Source organism: Melozone crissalis, unplaced genomic scaffold (assembly GCF_028551555.1).
Source record: "Melozone crissalis strain CALT ecotype California unplaced genomic scaffold, PUWL_Pcris_2 ptg000061l_1, whole genome shotgun sequence".
Classification (NCBI taxonomy): domain Eukaryota; kingdom Metazoa; phylum Chordata; class Aves; order Passeriformes; family Passerellidae; genus Melozone; species Melozone crissalis.
This window is the reverse complement of record NW_026535839.1, coordinates 20,052,567-20,069,869: the sequence shown is the minus strand read 5'-3', so window position 1 is coordinate 20,069,869 and position 17,303 is coordinate 20,052,567. Positions and strand designations below refer to the sequence as shown.

Genomic DNA, 17,303 nt, shown 5'->3' with positions numbered 1-17,303 from the left:
GCCTGCAGAGCCATAGGAAGGTGTCCCTGGGCTTGTGAGAAATGCCAGGACAACACAAACTGAGGCCACAGCCATGCTGTGCTTTCAGTTGAGCCTGTGGTGGAGCTGCTGTGCTTGTAGTCAGCATCTAGATGGGGCAGGTGACATATCTATCTTAGTTGGGACAGAAACAGAAGTACAGCCCTTGCACAGCATCCTTCTGCTAGGCTGTGCTAAGCTCAGGGGCCTGCAAACTTGCCCTTAAGACCTAGGTCTCCACTCCTTGCCCAGATCCCCAGCCTCAGGGAGAAGGACTTGGGTTTAAGAGCCATGGCTTTTTCTTCCATCAGACTCCATTAAGAAAAAGTCAAGTTAAGCAGTTCATTAACATTTAAAATACTGTACAGCATGTAAACCAAATATCCCCCTCCCCACAACAATCCCGTGCTCTCAGTGGATGCTATGGTGAGGAATACTGCTTTTGGCACTGTTTGCCTTCTGTTTCTCCTTCTTCTTTATGGGATCCATCTCAAAACAGCTCCAGACCTGCACTGTTTCATCAGCAGCTGCTGAGGCCACTGCTGTACCATCAGGGCTCATGGGCAGGTTCAAGATTCTATCAGTATGAGCTGAGGAGGAGAAGGAATGTGCAATCAGGGCTGAGCTGATCAGCACATGCACATTTACTCCTGTATGCTCCCATGAGCCCTGCCAGCTTGCATAGCTGTCTCCCCAGTGGCTGTGGCAGTGTGATTTCAGACCCCAAGCATACACTTGGATCAATGGTATCTCTTCCACAGCCCCCTGGGCATGCTTTACTCCTAGCAGCATGGCCCCGGATACTGTCCTGTATCAGTGATGCTGCAGGCTCAAACCAAGGAGTGCAGCTGTCTTCAACCTCTAACAGCACCCCCCCACCCCCAGGCCCTGTCCACCTACCTGGCAGCTCTGCAACCTTGTTCATCCTTGGATACTTCCATATAATCAACTGATTCTGTGCAAAGCCATGGCCTGAAATGAGCTCCTTGTAGGTTGTGGACCATAGGATAGAAGTCACCTGCAAAGAGGCAGTAACACAGGTGAGACAAGGTGCATGTGCTGATGCTCACCACTCGGAGGCGAGCATGGTCCCCCTCCTTCCCCGTGCCTCTGGGCCTGAGGAGCCAGCAGCTCTGTGTAGGTGTGCTGCCAGAAGGTGTTTGTCTCCAAGCTGATGTTCATCTCTCACCTGGGAACGGGTATCAACAGCACTGAGGCAGGCGCCAGAACACACGTTCCAGATGCGGATATGTCTGTCATTAGTGCCACCTCCAGTGGCTAGAACATTCATCTGCCATGGGCACCACGCCACGCCTGAGAGAGGAGAGTTCATTTTAAAACATACAAGAGGCAACCTGCACCCAGCCAGTGCTGCATGCCTGCCTTGCACACACATACCTGCCCGTGGCAGCTCTGTGCTCACCTTGACAGCACCCTGGTGCTGAGTGAAGGTCTGTAGAGGAGCAAAGTCTCCATCCCCACATTGGGTGCATGGCCAGACGTTCGCCAGACTGTCAATGCCACCACTGGCCAGGTAGCGGCCATCCAGAGACCATTTGACCATTTGAGTCCGCACACCTTGTGTGTGTGGCCAGCAAGAGTGGCCACGTGATGCTCAGCCACTTGGACATCGTGGTGATGGATGTGCCCAGTCCATGCATCACTGCAGAGAGAAGAGAAGGCTTGCAGGGTCCAGGTGCACATTTTCACCCAAATCCATTTTTGTTGTTGCAAGACTGCTATAGCTGCCACTGGGTTTCAACCAGTGTTACCAGCAACACAGGTCTGTTGGTGTGAGTGAAACACCCACACAAGCTCTTTACAGCTTCAGCACAAATTGCAATACAGGAAAGAGGCCTTCTCCTCACAGCCCCAACAGATAAGGCTGAGTAAGAATCCCAAGCCAAGACAAATTTCTCTCTGCCATCCCTAACCCATGCCACACGTAGATTGAGGGATAGGAGTTTGCAACAACTGGAAACTGCCCTTGACCCACTGCTTTACCTGGAGAGGATGCATCTGCTCCAGCTGAGGGTTCCCACAGAGCCACAATGGGTGGTCATGGTTCAGAGACTTTTCTGCTGCTCAATGTCCCATAGCTTATAGGGGCCTTAGTAAATATATGTATTGCAGTAAAAGATCTCTGTATTGTATAAGTGACCCTGCCCTGATTCTAGTTATTGTAACTGGGCTGCAGCTGCAATGTCCTTGATTGGGCAGCAGCTGTAGCCCGTGGAGGTAGCTGGGATAAAAGGGGGTGGGGCATTCAGGGAGAGCTGGAGAGGAGCCCTGACTGAGAGGCAACAGCAACACTGCTGTGAAGAGCTGCTGTGAGAAAACCACCCAGAAGGTATGAGACCCTAGAAATATGATGTACAACAATATAAATGCAACAATAGCTGGAGAGGCAAAGCAAAAAGTTCTTCAGAAGAAACCCAATCCTCTTTCTATGCCCTAGGAACCTCACTGCACAGGCTCTGGCATTCAGCTTTCTCAGTAAGGGAACAGAGAAAATGTGTATCTCATGACTATAGCACAGAAGGTAATGCTGCTTATCAGAAAACCCCCAAACCAAACCCTGCCTTGCACACTGGGCAGTTCCACCCCACACCAGGAAAGACAAGTCAGGTGCATGGCATCCTTCCCCTGCCAGCCAAGGTTTTTTCCCCAGGCCCCACAGTTCTGTCAATCCCTAGAAAACACCTCTAGTTTTAGTCCTGCATTCACCTGAACCTCAGCACTACTTGTGCCAACAGCAAGGTAGTCTCCATCTTTAATCAATGACGCAGAGGAAATGTAAACATCTGGATGCTCCATCTGCAGCAGGGGGATAATCCCCCTAGTACTGTAATTCCACAGATAAACAGCGTTGTCCAGAGCCACTGCCAGGAAGTTCTGGGAGCTCCAGTCTACGAGATTCAGATCTACAATTTGAAAGAGCAATGCAGGTCACGCCATGCTTGGCTAGAGAGCATGCCCTTCACCTGTGCTGATGCAGCAGGTGTGGGTGCACATGTGCACACACACACGTACAGGTGAGGGGCAGCCTTTTGAGTGTCACTGTGCCCAGCTGCTGGGGCCAGGTACCCTGCTCCAAGGCATCTGCACAGTGCCCTAGACCACTGTCCCTGTAAGGCCACACAGGGACACTCCAGAAGTGGTCTGTGCTAGCCTGGGTACACAAAATAATACAGACAGCCCAGTCACACTGTCCTAGGAACAGCAATCCAGTGCAGAATGTTCTGGATGCCCAGCACTCAACTCTGTAGCCTACTTACAGTAGGTGTTGCGGGTCGCTGGTGCATCCAAGACCCGTTCTGGCTTTGAGGGAATATATCTGCTATTCTTCCTGCTGGATCCAAGTCCCATTTTCTGACTGTAGAGCACTTTCAGGTTATTCTGATAGTCTGTGTGCAAGGGAACAGGTTTGTTAACCGAGTTAGTTTCCTCCCAGCTGAGTGCTGCTCACCCAACTAGGAATCCCTTGGAGTGAAAATAAAGTCCTAAGAGAAACACTCACAAGCCTGCAGTACACTAAAATCACTGGCAGAATGAACTGCTGAGCAGGGGTGAGCTACAATTTGCTCATTCATGGAAACAAATTTAACAAACACTTGGGTTTTTGAATGCCATTATATTTAGTTGCAGTTTAAGCTAGAAAGTGCACAGCAGAGAGTTTGATGCTCTTACAGACGTCATGAAGGTTTGGAACCTGCAGTACAGGTGACTGTCACCGACATCTTTTCATAAAAATCCTTTCTTTAGGATTTTTCTCCCTTCTGAGAAGCTGTGGCCTCAGCAACAAAATGTAAACAATGGTTATCTGCTGCTGTGGAATGCAACAGGTGGATGCAAGATTGGTCTTGGGTGAATGTTTGGATTTACTGACCACTCAGAGCAGAGCTGGGTCTCACTCTCTGTTGAGACAGAGAACTTTGTTTATTCATTCTTTTTCTATTCTTAGCTTAGCTAGCTTCTGAGAACTTTCCTTCTATTTCTTTTAGTATAGTAATGGTGTAATATATATCATAAAATAATAAATCAAGCCTTCTGAACATGAGGTCAAGATTCTCATCTCTCTCTCCACCCTGAAGACCCTTGCAAGCCCTGTAACAGGTGACCAACTGGCAGTCATAGCAACTCTCCTAAATAAATTCACTGTAACTGTTATGCCCTCCCTCGACCTCAGGAACCGTAAGAAAGGAGACTCCAGCCTGTACAGCTCTCAGAAACCAGTTGATTTCTCCTGTGACCACGCAGAGAGCCTCTGTGTTGCTGTTCCCCTGACCTGATCTCTGCTGCTGATTCAGCTCACACAGACCCTGCATCATACCTTCTGGAGCATTCTGTGGATTTCCACTGAGGTGGACGATCTTTGCCTCTTCTACATCAAAACCATTCAGATTCACTGCCCAGGCTTTCTGTTGCTCCTACAGAGACAAATCACCCTCAGTGCAATGCATTTAAAACAATTCCCACACTGCAATTTAAATAGACATCTAAGTCCCCTTCTCCTAGAATCTGAAGATGTTTGACTCTGCTGCAAGGGTCAGTCACACAGGGGCAGGTCAAAGCAGTTTTCCCTCAGACTTTCATACATCGTCCTGCTCACATTTTCAAACAATGGCAAATTCAGTGTCATTGCCAGTGGGAAAAGCCATAGCCACAAAGCGACCAAATGCTTCATAAACAGATTTCAAAACACAGTGTAAAACATTCCACAAGTGTTCCCTGTGGAGACATTGTCCTAGAATAACTATCACCAGCAGTTTCACTTTGCATAGGCTTACAGCTTTGTATTTTTGTTGCCTGCTACATTTTAAAGCCTCATTAGTCAAAAGCTAAATTTTGCTACCAGAAGCAGCATGGGCTTAGAGTGCATGGCAGTCTCTACAGCTTCAATCTCATCCTAGGCTCCTGAAGCCCAGAGCTGCAAGTAGTGATGGCTGGGACTTGTCAGTCCCATGTGCCCACTTGATAGAACCTATAGTTTACTGCTCTGTAAAGGGGCAGGAAGGAGTAGCGGTTGTTGAAGTAATTGTAACTTAGCAACATGCTCACCTTCTTGGTAGGGGAATCCTCAGCAGGGTCATTCTCTTTGGTTAGGAGGAAATTTGCCATCTCCATCTGCATAGTGCTGTGTTTGGGAATGTAGCGATCCCCCACAGGCTTTGTGGGGGTGCTTTGAATTCTGGATCCAGATTTACCTGCATTCACATATGAAAATATTGTCTTACAGCTATTTAACAGCCTGTATTAGAGCTTTCACGGGAGCAAACCTAACACTCTTCCACATCACACCCACCAGACAAGTAGGACTCTGAGGTCTCATGCCACCCAGTCACAACTAACTTATATTTTCCTCCCTGCCACCAAGTTGGTTAGGGACTGTGTGGTGCAACTCCTTGGGTCTAGTGCAACAATTCCAGAGTCCAGAGATAAGGGGAAGATACAAAAATGCTCACAAGATGTAAAGCTGTCAGCTGACAGTCCTGCCCACACTCGTCCTAGCATACAGCTGTGCCAGCAAGGCTCAGCTGGGCGAACAGCAGCTCGCCAGCCCCAGTGCTCAGAGCTCTGCTCCTTATGCTGGCAAGGAGGTGGGTGGCTGTCAGGAGCACAGCCCACTTCCTCCTGCCTGAGCAGCAGCCGGTAGGGCAGCGTGGCAGGGAGCCCCGAGCCCCATGGCTACAGACAAGCAGCCTGGGCGAGGCTCCCGCACTCAACCTCTGCCGCTGGTGGCCGGCGCTCACCGGGTGTCTTGGACGGCATCTTGCTTGAGCTGTGGGAGCGACTGGCCGGCTTCATGGGCGACACACCGACGGGGCTGGGCCTGGGGCCGCTCTCCTTGGCCTTGCACTGCCATCGCGCAAGCGGCGCGTTCGGGATCAGCGTGTCCAGCTTCAGCAGCCTGCGCAGGTCTGCCTCGAACAGGATCTGCGCCATGGTCCTGTGGGCGGGTGGCGTTGGCCGTGCCCACTGGCCGGGCTGAGCCTACTCCGACAGGCCCCGCCGGCCTCCCCACCACTGGACCGTGCAAGCGCTCCGGCCGCTCCTCCCCATTACGGACACCCCTCACTCTCCCCAACCGCTCCTTGGGACACTCCATCAGCCGATACGCCCTCCCTCCACTCCTCGGGGGTCCTTGATCAGCCGGCACCCCTTCCAGCACCTCTTTGGGGCTCTCTCGGATAAGCGACATTCTCCCGTCCCCTGCCTTTCAAGGGCAATCTCGTCCCTGCTCTTGCTCCTCCCCACCGTGCTTTGCCTCTGCCCTGTGCCCCTGGGGCTGCTCTTGGCCAGGCAGCCTCAGTGGGAGCCAGCACTGGCTGCAGCCCCAGCGGGCCCCCCAGGACAAGGCCCAGCAATTAGGAGGCCAATGAAAGCTCTGGGCAGCAGCAGAACCCTCAGCAGAGTTCTTTGGACAATCATGGACTGGCCACACCTACACTGCAGCCTCACTGGCAATGTTTCCTATGTACAGTAGACTTTCAAAAGAAGCTCTTTGAGGGAAAGGTGAACTAAACACTCACCCTTTTCTCTTCCAGCAAGTCCAAATTCCGACAGAGCATAAGATGAAGATAAGCTCCAAAACAAGCAGGCCTGCCAGGAACCCTAGCCAGAAGCCTATTCCCTGACAGAAACCCCTTCCAAGGCCCTTCTGGGCATCAGGAACACATGCCATGGTTCCAGCAGCACCTGTGGGAGCAATGGGGAGCGTCAGCCCGTGCTGTGCTGCACTGCTGAGCTGGCAGCACGGTGGATGCGGGCAGGACGTTCTCCGTTTCCCCCAGAGCTGGGGCCTGCAGGCACCTTGCCGCCCCTTGGCACAGGCTGTGCCACCCAACAAAGCCCAGCAGGCCGGGAGGAGAGCCTGGGGGCAGCGCAGCTTCTTGGGCAGTCGCTGCTTGGAGGGACACGGGCCAAACCCATCCCTGAGCAGCCACTGCCAGCCCTTGCCCTCCCTGCCCTGTGACAGCTCCCCATGCCCCGGGGCACAGAGTCAGGCCCTGTCAGGACCTGGTGCAGCCCTGCCCAGTTGGGAGCCAAGGTTGGCTCTGGCCATGGGCTCGCGGCAGGGCTCCCGCTCAGGGCTGCTCCTGTGCCTTGGGCCTCTGGGCACTCAGGGCCAGCTCTGGAACAGCTGCAGTGGGAGGGATGTTGGTGCACGAGTCCCCTTTCCCCGGGGCTGTGAACGAGCTCCAGAGGTGCCTCCAGCTTTGGCTGCTGCTGAGCCGTGCAAGGGCAGGCCCTGGGGGAAGAGCTGCAGCCACACAGCCCCACCAAGGGCTGAGCCCTGGTCAGCCCTGCCGAGCCCGGCACAGCAATTACCTTCTGAGCCTATGCCTGTGCCCATGCCTTTGTTTGGCTTGGCGTTCCTTCGGGCCGGAGGGGCTCCCACTCGGCCTCTGCTTTGTTGGGGAAACACCTCCTTCTGTCCTGACTTTTGGCCCATCACTTGAGAAACAAAAAGTACACCTTAACAGATGGAGAAATTCTCCATTTCTTTAATGGCATGTTCAGGACGTCATGCTTATGCAAAATCAGATAAAATCAACAAATCATCTGGTCTTTTTCAGCTGGGCCAGGGCCCACCTTCCTCCAAACAGCTGCCAGTGCTGAGCAGAAGTTGTGAGGGGATCGTGCAGGGCGAGGGCACACACGTGCATGGCTCTGTCCTGGCACCTGCAGCGATGCCCCCCTGGCCGAGCTTTGGGCTCTGAGCTGGCAGCTCTCCCAGGGGAAAGGCCTTGACGTACCCTCACCATCTCCCAGAGGCTCAATCCTGAACGTGGACTGGGAAGCCAGATCACCTTTAGCAACAGGCTCAGCTGCAAAGAAAGGCAGGACACAACAGTTCCAATGGCACTGCTGAAGATTCTCCTTCAGGCCCGAGTGGCAGTGAGGGCACCTGGGTGATTGGTGCCCTCCAAGGCACACCCTTGGCTCTGCCTTCCACTATGGAGCAGGGCCAGGGGCACCTCGTGCCTGCAGTGGCCCCACACTGGGATGGAAGGAGCCCGATGCGGGGCAGTCGGGGCAGAAAGGACTCCCTGGAGCTGCCAGCAGCTACAAACCCAGCCCCAGGCAGGGCCAGGGCTTGGCAGAGGCAGCAGGAGCAGCTCAGGCTCCCTGGGGGCAGCAAATGAGCTGAGAAAGGCTCAGCTCCGGGGCACAGCCCTGGGCCCAGCCCCTTCCCTCTCTGCTCTTCTCTGTGGCTGCACAGAGCACACAGAAGGACACACTGGCATTGCACATGGGAGGAGGATGGACAGCTAAATGCCCCTTCCTCCCACTGACAGCGACCCTGTGGGATCCCTCAGGGCTCCAGAAGGGAGCAAGGCAAGGTTTCCAGAACTGATCATCCTTCAGAGGAACTTAAGGGAACTGGCGCATGAGTGAGCTCTTGCCACACTGACACAGATTATTCTGTCAGGAAAGGTACATTCAGACCTTGTCTTCAACATCTGGCAAGGTCTTTAAAGCACCATTCGGCAGCATTTCCAAGTAATCCAAGTCATGTGCCAGTCGAGAAGGGAGTACAGATCCTACTGAACCATTTCCATGGTGTGCTGGGATCCCCTTCTGCCTTGGGGAATTGGGCACTGCAAGGGGGTGGGGTAAGGCTGTGGGAGCCTGTGCCTCCTGGTCCCTCTCCACGCTCTTTGCAGGTCCTGTGCAACATGCCTGGAGGGGCAGCTGGAGCAGCCCAGGGCCCTGGGGCTTTCTCCCTCCCACACAGGAAACCCTCACTAAATGCTTGGGGAAATCTGCAGTGCCACAGCTGTCACTCCCAACCTCCGTCCCTCCCTCCTACTTGCCCACCTGCCCATGGAACAGCTCCCACAGCACACGGGCACATAGCCAGGCTCTCTCAGGACACTCTGGAGCCTTGCTCTCCCCCTCTGCCCTTTCCCCACCATGGGCACCCCGTGCAGCCGCTCCCAGGTTTCAGGACATGTCTCCCACGGAGGGAGCCCAGCAGGACAGCTCAGTACCTGAGTGCCCTGAGCCTGCTCGGGATAATTCCTCTGGGCTGTGCCCATCTTGTCTGGGCTGTGCCCGCAGTGCCAAGCAGCAGAGAGGGCAGCTCAAGCATCAGCAGGGCTCAGGCCCAGAGGCACAGCAATTACCTCCTGTGACTGCGCCTGGCATCGCCTCCCTTCCTGCAGGAAATGCCACCTTCAATAGAGCCTCTCTGTCCATCCCTTGAGAAAGGAAGAAGCACAGCTGGATCAGATGGAATCATTGCACATCCAGGAGGTGGCCTCTTCAGGAGGCAATACTTATCCAAAACATGGATAAGGATCCGGAAAATCCTGATCCCCGTTGGCCTTTGGGGTTGGCTATGGCCCTCCCTCCTCCAAGCAGCCACACCTCAGGATGTGACTGGGGACCGGGAAAATGCAGGGGATCCCTGGTGAGATTGGACTGTGTAGCAGCTGATGCCCAATGCCTTCCTGCAGAGGCTGGGGAGAAGCTGCAGCCAGGCCAGGCTGGGAAACAGCCCTGCAGGGCATGGAAGCAGCAGCAGGGCAGCGAGGCTGCCATGGAACCCTTCCCGCTGTTCCGGGCACGGCGTGTCCAGATGTGCAGCCAGCATCCTCAGCTGCTGAGCCCCAGGACAAGGCTGAGGGAAATGCTTTCACCATTCCCTTTGAGCAGTTCTCTCACCATGTGCTTCAGGATGTCTTTTGGCCCTGGTGGGGAAAGGGCAGAGGGAGAGCGAGGCTGCCATGGATCCCTTCCCGCTGTTCCGGGCTCTGCTCTGACATGGGGGACCCTGGCTCACTCTAGGATCCCTCCCAGGTCTCCTCCCAGAGCTTCATCCCACAGCTCAGTCCCAAGGGCCAGACAGGTATTAGGAATTTCACAGCCTACCATTGGTGACTCATAGTCAGAATGCACAGGAAAACTCTAGCTGTGTTTCTAAATACCAGATGCTGTGTTGTTTCCTTCCCACTGCAGATTTTCCATTGCCCCAGCCTCAGCCCCTGGCAGCCTGTCTGGATGTTCTCCCCGCGCCGCTTCTTCAATCCCACTCGTCCAGGTCCTGCTGGTTCTGTGGGCAGCTCTTCGGGCCACTGAGGCCCTGTTCCTCCTTTGTTTGTGAGCATGTCCGAGTGAGAGATGATTCAGGGGCTCAGCAGCAAGGCCTCCAGCAGCAGTGGTCAGTTTCTGAGCGCGCTCGGGGGCCACAGGCAGCTGCCCATGGCTCTGGCATGGATGTGAAGGGGAGGCCATGCAGGGGAGCAGCCCCCACGCCCCAGCCCTGCCCATGGGGGCCTGCAGCCCGTGGGGATGGAGCAGCAGTTTCTGGGGTGACAGAGCCAGCAGCTGGGCAGTGCAGCACACACTGCACACATCTACTGCAGGGATATATTAGCAATATTGTGTATACATACACTCCGGACTGAAAATGTTCAGGCTAAGTGTAGCCTAACTTCAGAGGCCTTAGGGAAGAATTATTACAGCTGCTTTCCTGGCTGAGTTTTGGAACATTATACTTTTTTTTTAATACTTTATAAAAACAATCTCTGAGTCTGGAAAGGGAGTTTTTCAATCACAAGGGTTCTTGCTTCACTCCAGGAAAAGTGTAATTCAGTGTACCAGGGAGATTTTCTCTTAACATATTGCTGAGTTCTCATGCTGCCACTCATTAGTAGAGATGAAATAATTTCTCACTGTTTATGTTTGATTTTTGTTTGGAAACAGTAGGGAAGAAATGTACCCACTGTGAAGATTTGGTTCATGTGGATCAGTTATTATTTCAGCTGCCTAAGTTGAGGGAGGAATTCACAGAGGTTATCCCAGGCAGAATCTGGTGCTGATGCTTGTGCCATTGGAGTCTGGAGTGGGCTCTTTCCTAGCACAACTCACCACACTGAGCTGCTGGGCATATCTCGTTTGTTTTCTGGTTTTTACCACTAAGAACAGCCAGCATCATTTACCAGTACCTAACACAGATTTGTTGGTTCCTCTGAATCAACTCGAGCTGTGGGTTGGAGTTTCTCCAGGTTTCAGCCTGGAGAAAAGGAGGCTCAGGGGGAGCCTCGTGGCTCTCCACAAGACCCTGACAGGAGGGTGGAACCAGGTGGGGCTCTGCTCCCATGGGAACAGGGACAGGACAAGAGGAAAAGGTCTCAACTTGCACCAGGAGAGGTTTAGATTGGAAATTAGGGAACATTTCTTCTTGGAAAAGGTTGTAAAGCATTGGAACAGGTTGCCCAGGGCACTGGTAGAATCACCATCCCTGGAAGAGCTCAGAAGACATGTTGATGCGAGACTTGGGATGTGGTTTAGTGGTGAACATAGTGATGGTGGTGCTTGATGGTTGGAATTGATTTTTGTGAAGGTCTTTCCCAACTTTAAGGATTCTCTGATTCCATGATTCTAAACAACCCAGTGATAACATAATCTAATCTCTCTTGGTGTACATGACTTGGTTCACTCTCTGATGTTTTCTCCACATCCATGTGCCAATGCATCTTCCAGCACATGGAAGGAACAAACCAGGTGTGAAGACTGGAGAAAGAAAATGAGCCCACATCACTTCCTTGGGAAGAGAAGAGAAGATCCGGCAACTTCCAGAGGGGAGGAGAAACAGAAAAAAAGGTTTGAGAAGCTGAAGTAGTGGCAGAGGTACCAGGGAGAAGAAATAAGAGGTGAGAGAAATGGTGGCTATGAATTGCAGGGCAGGCAGAGGACACCAGTGACCCAAACAGTTTGGCACCTCCTGGCCATTAGGCAGCTGACCCCAAAAGTTCATCTCTGCTCAAAGGGCATGCACAGCCTCGCTCACCCACTTCAGGTGCAGGAACAGCACGAGGAAATGGCAGGGGAGTGTCATAAACAACCTAAATACTGTCGTGCATTTCCAGCAGGTTTTGCAGCCTGTACTGAGCATCTCAGTCCTGGCTGCACTGTTCCCAGACACCAACACCATTAGATCAGAGGGAGCTGATTTAATCAGTTGTTAAAATTTCAATTTGAAGTCAAGTCATTTGAATGATAAGGACCATTTAAATTTTGCTGCTCAGAAGGCAGAAGATTGGGCTGAAGCCAGAGCTTTGAGGAGCAGCCAGATAGTGGCAGGTAGAGCCAGGGAATGATAACAGGCACCCACCTCAGTTTGGGAAAAATCATTTGCCCAGCAGGAGCCCAGCTCAACAGCAACATCCCTGGAAACTCTGCATCATAAACAGCAGGGAGTTCATTCATAGAGCAAAAGATTTCCTGGCCTTATTTACCCTTCCACATTTGCTGCAGCTCTTAATTTCAAAAGCCATGGGAGTACCCTGTGCTGGAAGGCTTGTCCTTCCCCTGCTCCTGGCTCTGCACCAGGATGTTCTCTGTTCTGCTGTTGACCAATGCATCTCCTGGCTCCCTACCACTGAAGGAAAAGAAATCAATTTACAAGACACAAACAGCTTTGTGCAAATCACAGCCATGGGCTGCCAATTGTGTGCTCTCCCAGCCCAGCAGTGCCTCCTTCCCCCAGCACAGAGTGCTGCACTAGCGCAGCCCCAGGGACGTGTTGCTATTAGGTCATGTCACCAGGGACTGGAAAGCACCAGACAATGCTCTGTGTCTTAAAAATCCAGATGTGGGATGATTATCTCATGATAGCCATCACAGATCTTGTGGTAATGCTATTTCTAATAATTTAGCCTTCAGGAGTTCTTAGGCTGGGATGAGCCCATGCTCCGAGCTGGAGCAAACTGTGTGCTCAGGTCTACTGTGTGAAACAATCACTGTGGTCCTAGTGCTGCCTCCTCCCTGAAAAGATGGAGCCGTTACATTCTCCTCAGTCCACATGGTGGAACCAGATAATTTCTAGTTTGGAGTGTGGTAAATAGGTATGATTCTGCTGATAAAAATTGAAACCGTAATCAATATTGATACAGTAACTAATATCTGGAAATAATAAAATAAGTTAAAAATAGTAATGCCAAAGAGGAGAGGGAAAGGAGGGGCTCCACCCCCCCTTTTCCCAGCAGATGTTCTCAAGGACCACAGGAAAGAAGCTGAAGATACAGTTGCTAAAAATGACCAAGAACCTGGTTGGGTCGAAGAAGATGCTAATTATAAGGGACTTATTGCTTTGATATCCAGATGCAGTGATACGTTAGTCTTGGCTTACATTGTACTGGCTTGGTACGCCTGTGTAACCCAAAGGTGAATTAAAGGACACAGAAGAAGACTACAGGGCCTTCATCAGTGACGACCCCCAAAGACTTGTGCGACCACCAAACCAAGTGGTGGCGCATGTGTGATAAGGGTGGTAATGAAGACGGAGACAGAAAAGTGACGAACCAAAAATAGGAGGAGATGGAATTGACACATGGCATATAAGGGGTGACTTTCACTTGGCAAGCTTGTACGTGAAGTGGCAAGGGTCATTAAACCCTGCACTCCGTACCCTGCAGTATGTCTTGCTTATGTGCTATTATTGGAACCAAATTATCCCTTATTTTAATCGAATTATATTGTATCCAATTTTATATTTTTCATTTTAATTATTCAATCAAAATTGTTACTACTTTTAATATTGTTTGGCTTTTTTTAATGATGGGATAATTGGGCAAACATAACAGGAGGATGTACAGCAATCCTCAAACCACTAATATCACTAAATATAGTTGCATGAAATTAAAGAAGAATACCCTTACTTTCAATTACACTCCCCTTTTTTACCACCTGATTACATGATAATATGTTGTTATAGTTCTTTCCCCATATTTCTTCTTTCTATATGTGGACCATCTCAGGGCTGCAGCAGGAGTGGAAGCACCCGGGCAAATGACTCATCTCCCTCAGGCCAGATGTGGATTTTGACCCAGAAAACCAGAGGAACACTGACATAAAGGTGGAGTTTTGTGTTATTCAGGGAAAAAACATCACAGCAAATGACTGCTTGGAGTTTGGTGTGTTTCCTAGAAGACTTGCAAAGTAAGTATGAAGGAAACGTCCTTACTGTTTATCACAAAAGGTCAAGTGTACGAACACCTGCAGCTGCAGACATCGCAAGGATGCTGTGTTTACAGCAGGCACTGCCCCATTCTGCTTCTGGGAGTCTCTAGCCCCAAAGAGAGCTTGTTCAGGCTCGGGGAGATTTCAAGAGACAGCAGGAGGTTCCCTTTTTCTCTATGCTCCCCTTTTCTTTATGCTTCTTAAAAATCCCTCCCCTCTTCCCACTAACTGTGCAGGCACTGTTGGGTGCAGCTTCCAGGGGCAGATTTCTTCTTCCTGTGATAGTGCCAAGCTTGCAGGGCCCTGCAGGAGAGACCTCTGTGAGCAGTGGGATTTACACTCTTTAACAGCAGCGTGTCCCAGTGAAGCGGTCAAGCTGGGCAAGGACTGACCTTCTCGGACGGCCCGGCCAACTATCCAGCACCGCTAGCAGCAGGGCAGCACTGTCCCGATCTCCGTGGCTCGGGACAGCGCCTGAGGCAAACGCCCTGTGCTGTGACAGCAGCCACACCTTGCGGTGGGACGTGGCACGGCTTATGGCTGCAGCCAGCAGAAAAAAGAGAGGGCTCTCCAGCTGTGGGGAATCCAGGTTCACTGGGCCCCAGGGGAACCGACAACCGGACAGGGAAGGCAAGAGACACTTGCAGCAGCTTCTAAGGAAGGAGGGAGACAGGGGAGGAGTCGACCCTCTGGCGAATAGAGTTTTAGAGGGGAGCGGGATACAAAAGATTGACTTAGGGAGAACCCCAATGGGGATAACTTGAGGGTGGGGCCCTGGTCCCTGAACCAATCACTCAACGCTCTGGCTGGAAGTTTCTAGAGAGAAGGGTGCGAGTGCCGAGTGACGGACAGGGCACCGGGGAGGGATTTGAGAAAGGATACATTAGTCTCCAAGGCAACTGGGAAGGAGTTGGGATAACTGGCAGCACAAGGGAAGGAGAAGATAACCAGCGCAGAACCATTACATGTTAGGGGGAACAGAAAAGTCCAACTTCTACAGAAACAACACAACATCCCAGGACAGTCCTGGCACTGCAAACATGTTTTCCCTCTGCAGTTTGCAGTAACAGTCAAGGAGCATCCAAACTCTTGCAAAGCAAAGCTTGTTTAAAGGATGGGTTTAGTGCCGGTGAGCTTCCAAGGACTCCTCCTTTGAAGCAGCCTATGCAGGGGGACTCTGAAGTGTCCCTGTACCCTCTGAGTTTCAGACAGAGCTGGGAAAACATGTAACCCTCCACTCACCGTCCCCAAGAGCAGACAAGATGCCGCCCCCCTTTCCCGGAGCTGGGGGAGGGAAAGGAGGCTGGAATGGCAGTGATGGGTGGGTTTGTGGCCGTCCCATTTCCAGCAGTCTCTGCGTTCCCCCACTGGCCTGGCAGGTGCTCTGCAGCTTCTCCCCGTGAGAATACCCTCTGCCCCTGTGCAGAATTCAGGAGTAATGCACTTCTCTCCCCTTCCCAGAAAGCAGGCTGTGTAAGTGTGTTTGCATATGGGGACATGCCAAGTTTTAGCCCAAAGAGAATTTTATAGCTGACTTACAACCCACTGAAATAATTTTATTATGGAAGCAGTGGCATAACTTGATAGTAATGCACACGCACCATTTCAGTGCCGGGGGTTTATAGGGCGTTTACGAGGTGTGTGTAGGAGGTGACATCCTCAGCACATGCAGAGCTGGCAGTACCTGGCTGGAACCCTTCCAGCGAGGGGCTGGTGGCCCCAGGGTGTCTGACAGCATTGTAGAGGTGGCTCCTCACACAGCAGACCTGGGAAAGGGACAAGGACATGAGTTCAAATAGCTCATGGCAATGGTTGGCAGGAGCTCCTGAGAAATTCTTCTTCTTAGTTCAGATGGGCAACAACAAAACAAATTTGGTGGGTGCAGCTATTGATCATCTTCAGGTGAGTTCAAAGCAGAACTCTTCCTCCAACCCCTGCTGGAGATTATCTGCTCTGAAGTGCGGCCCACTGGTCTCAGAGCCTTGTAGCAGTGTGTTTCTGCTGCCACGAGCCATGAAATGAGATGTCCTGGCTGGTGCAGTTGTGTTTGAGGGAGCTGGGACACCTCTGAACAGCCAGGACACTCAGGAGCATCACTGGGGACCAAGTATTAATTAGAATATAAAATTTCATCTGCAGTCATCTTGCATTACTGCTGTTAAGAGGACAAATTTTTCATTGCCCTGTGATTTCTGAGTGTGCAGAGTCATGGCTAAAGCTGGGCTGGAGACAAGAAAGAGGAGTTTTGGCCAATTGGCCACTAATTCATGTGTGAGTGGTATTCAGCACCCAATTTGCTTTGCAGAACCAGTAAAGGTGAGAGGCTATTTTAAACCTGAAGAAACATGTTTGTGCTACAGCACTTTATTCCAAAACTGTCCTAGAAAAGAACAGATACACCTCTGTAAAAAACATTGTGTGGTTTCTATTGCCCATCCCTCTACTGTGTGAGAAGCTGCTTGGAGAGCAATACTTGTTCAGCTGATGTTCTGAAGGGATTGATTCAGAAGCTATGACAAAAATGCAGTATGAGCAAAACACCAGCTTCAGTTTATAGAGTCAGGCATCACAAAAGCTGGAAAGGATCTCCAAGGCAAGTGAGTCCAGTCTTTGACCTGATATCTGCACTTAGCTGATCTGCAGGGATCTCTGGGATGCCATTTTTAGTGAGTTCACCTATGGAGTTTATGGGGTGAGCACAAGAAACAGAGCCCAGATTTGACACATGAACAAAATATGTGGGATTTCAAACTCCTCACAGACCTCGGGTCACCTGTGCAGCTGCTCACCTCTTGCCTGGCACCAGCTGCTGTGAGCACCACAGAGACACAGGATTTTAGCCTCCAAAGACCTCTGTGGTTTGACTCCCTCATCTGTGTGTCACAGGGCCCAGAAGATCAGCTCTCTGCTGCAGGGAGCTGGCAATTCCTCTATTTAGCACTTTCCTGGCAGTGCAAGAGGTAAGAAGGGGAGAGGTGGACAGCAAAGTCCCGCTTCATCATTTCTGGTAAGATCAGATGAAAATACTGAGGAGTTATTTTAACGTGAGAATAGGGAATAGTTTTAATATTCAATATGATTAATTTACAACAAATTCTAAGTAGATTAGCTGTACATACACCATGTTTCTTTCCCCGGATGATCATTTATCCACATAACATTGCAAACCAACAATTAGAGCAGCATTCCCTGTGCTCTGATAATACTCTCTGGTGTTCCCAGGCTCAGGCTGCTCAAGTGAACGATGCATGGGCTGTGCAGCAGCTGAGCGTGGCTGTAACAGCATCGTGGAGTCACAAAGCATCATGCAG

At 51.4% G+C, this 17,303-nt stretch overlaps 1 pseudogene; it reads right to left on the bottom strand.

Annotated features, from left to right (window-relative positions):
- Positions 1–429: 429 nt before the first annotated feature.
- On the bottom strand, positions 430–5,964 carry LOC128944498 (cell division cycle protein 20 homolog; annotated as a pseudogene).
- Between the last annotated feature and the right edge of the window lie 11,339 nt (positions 5,965–17,303).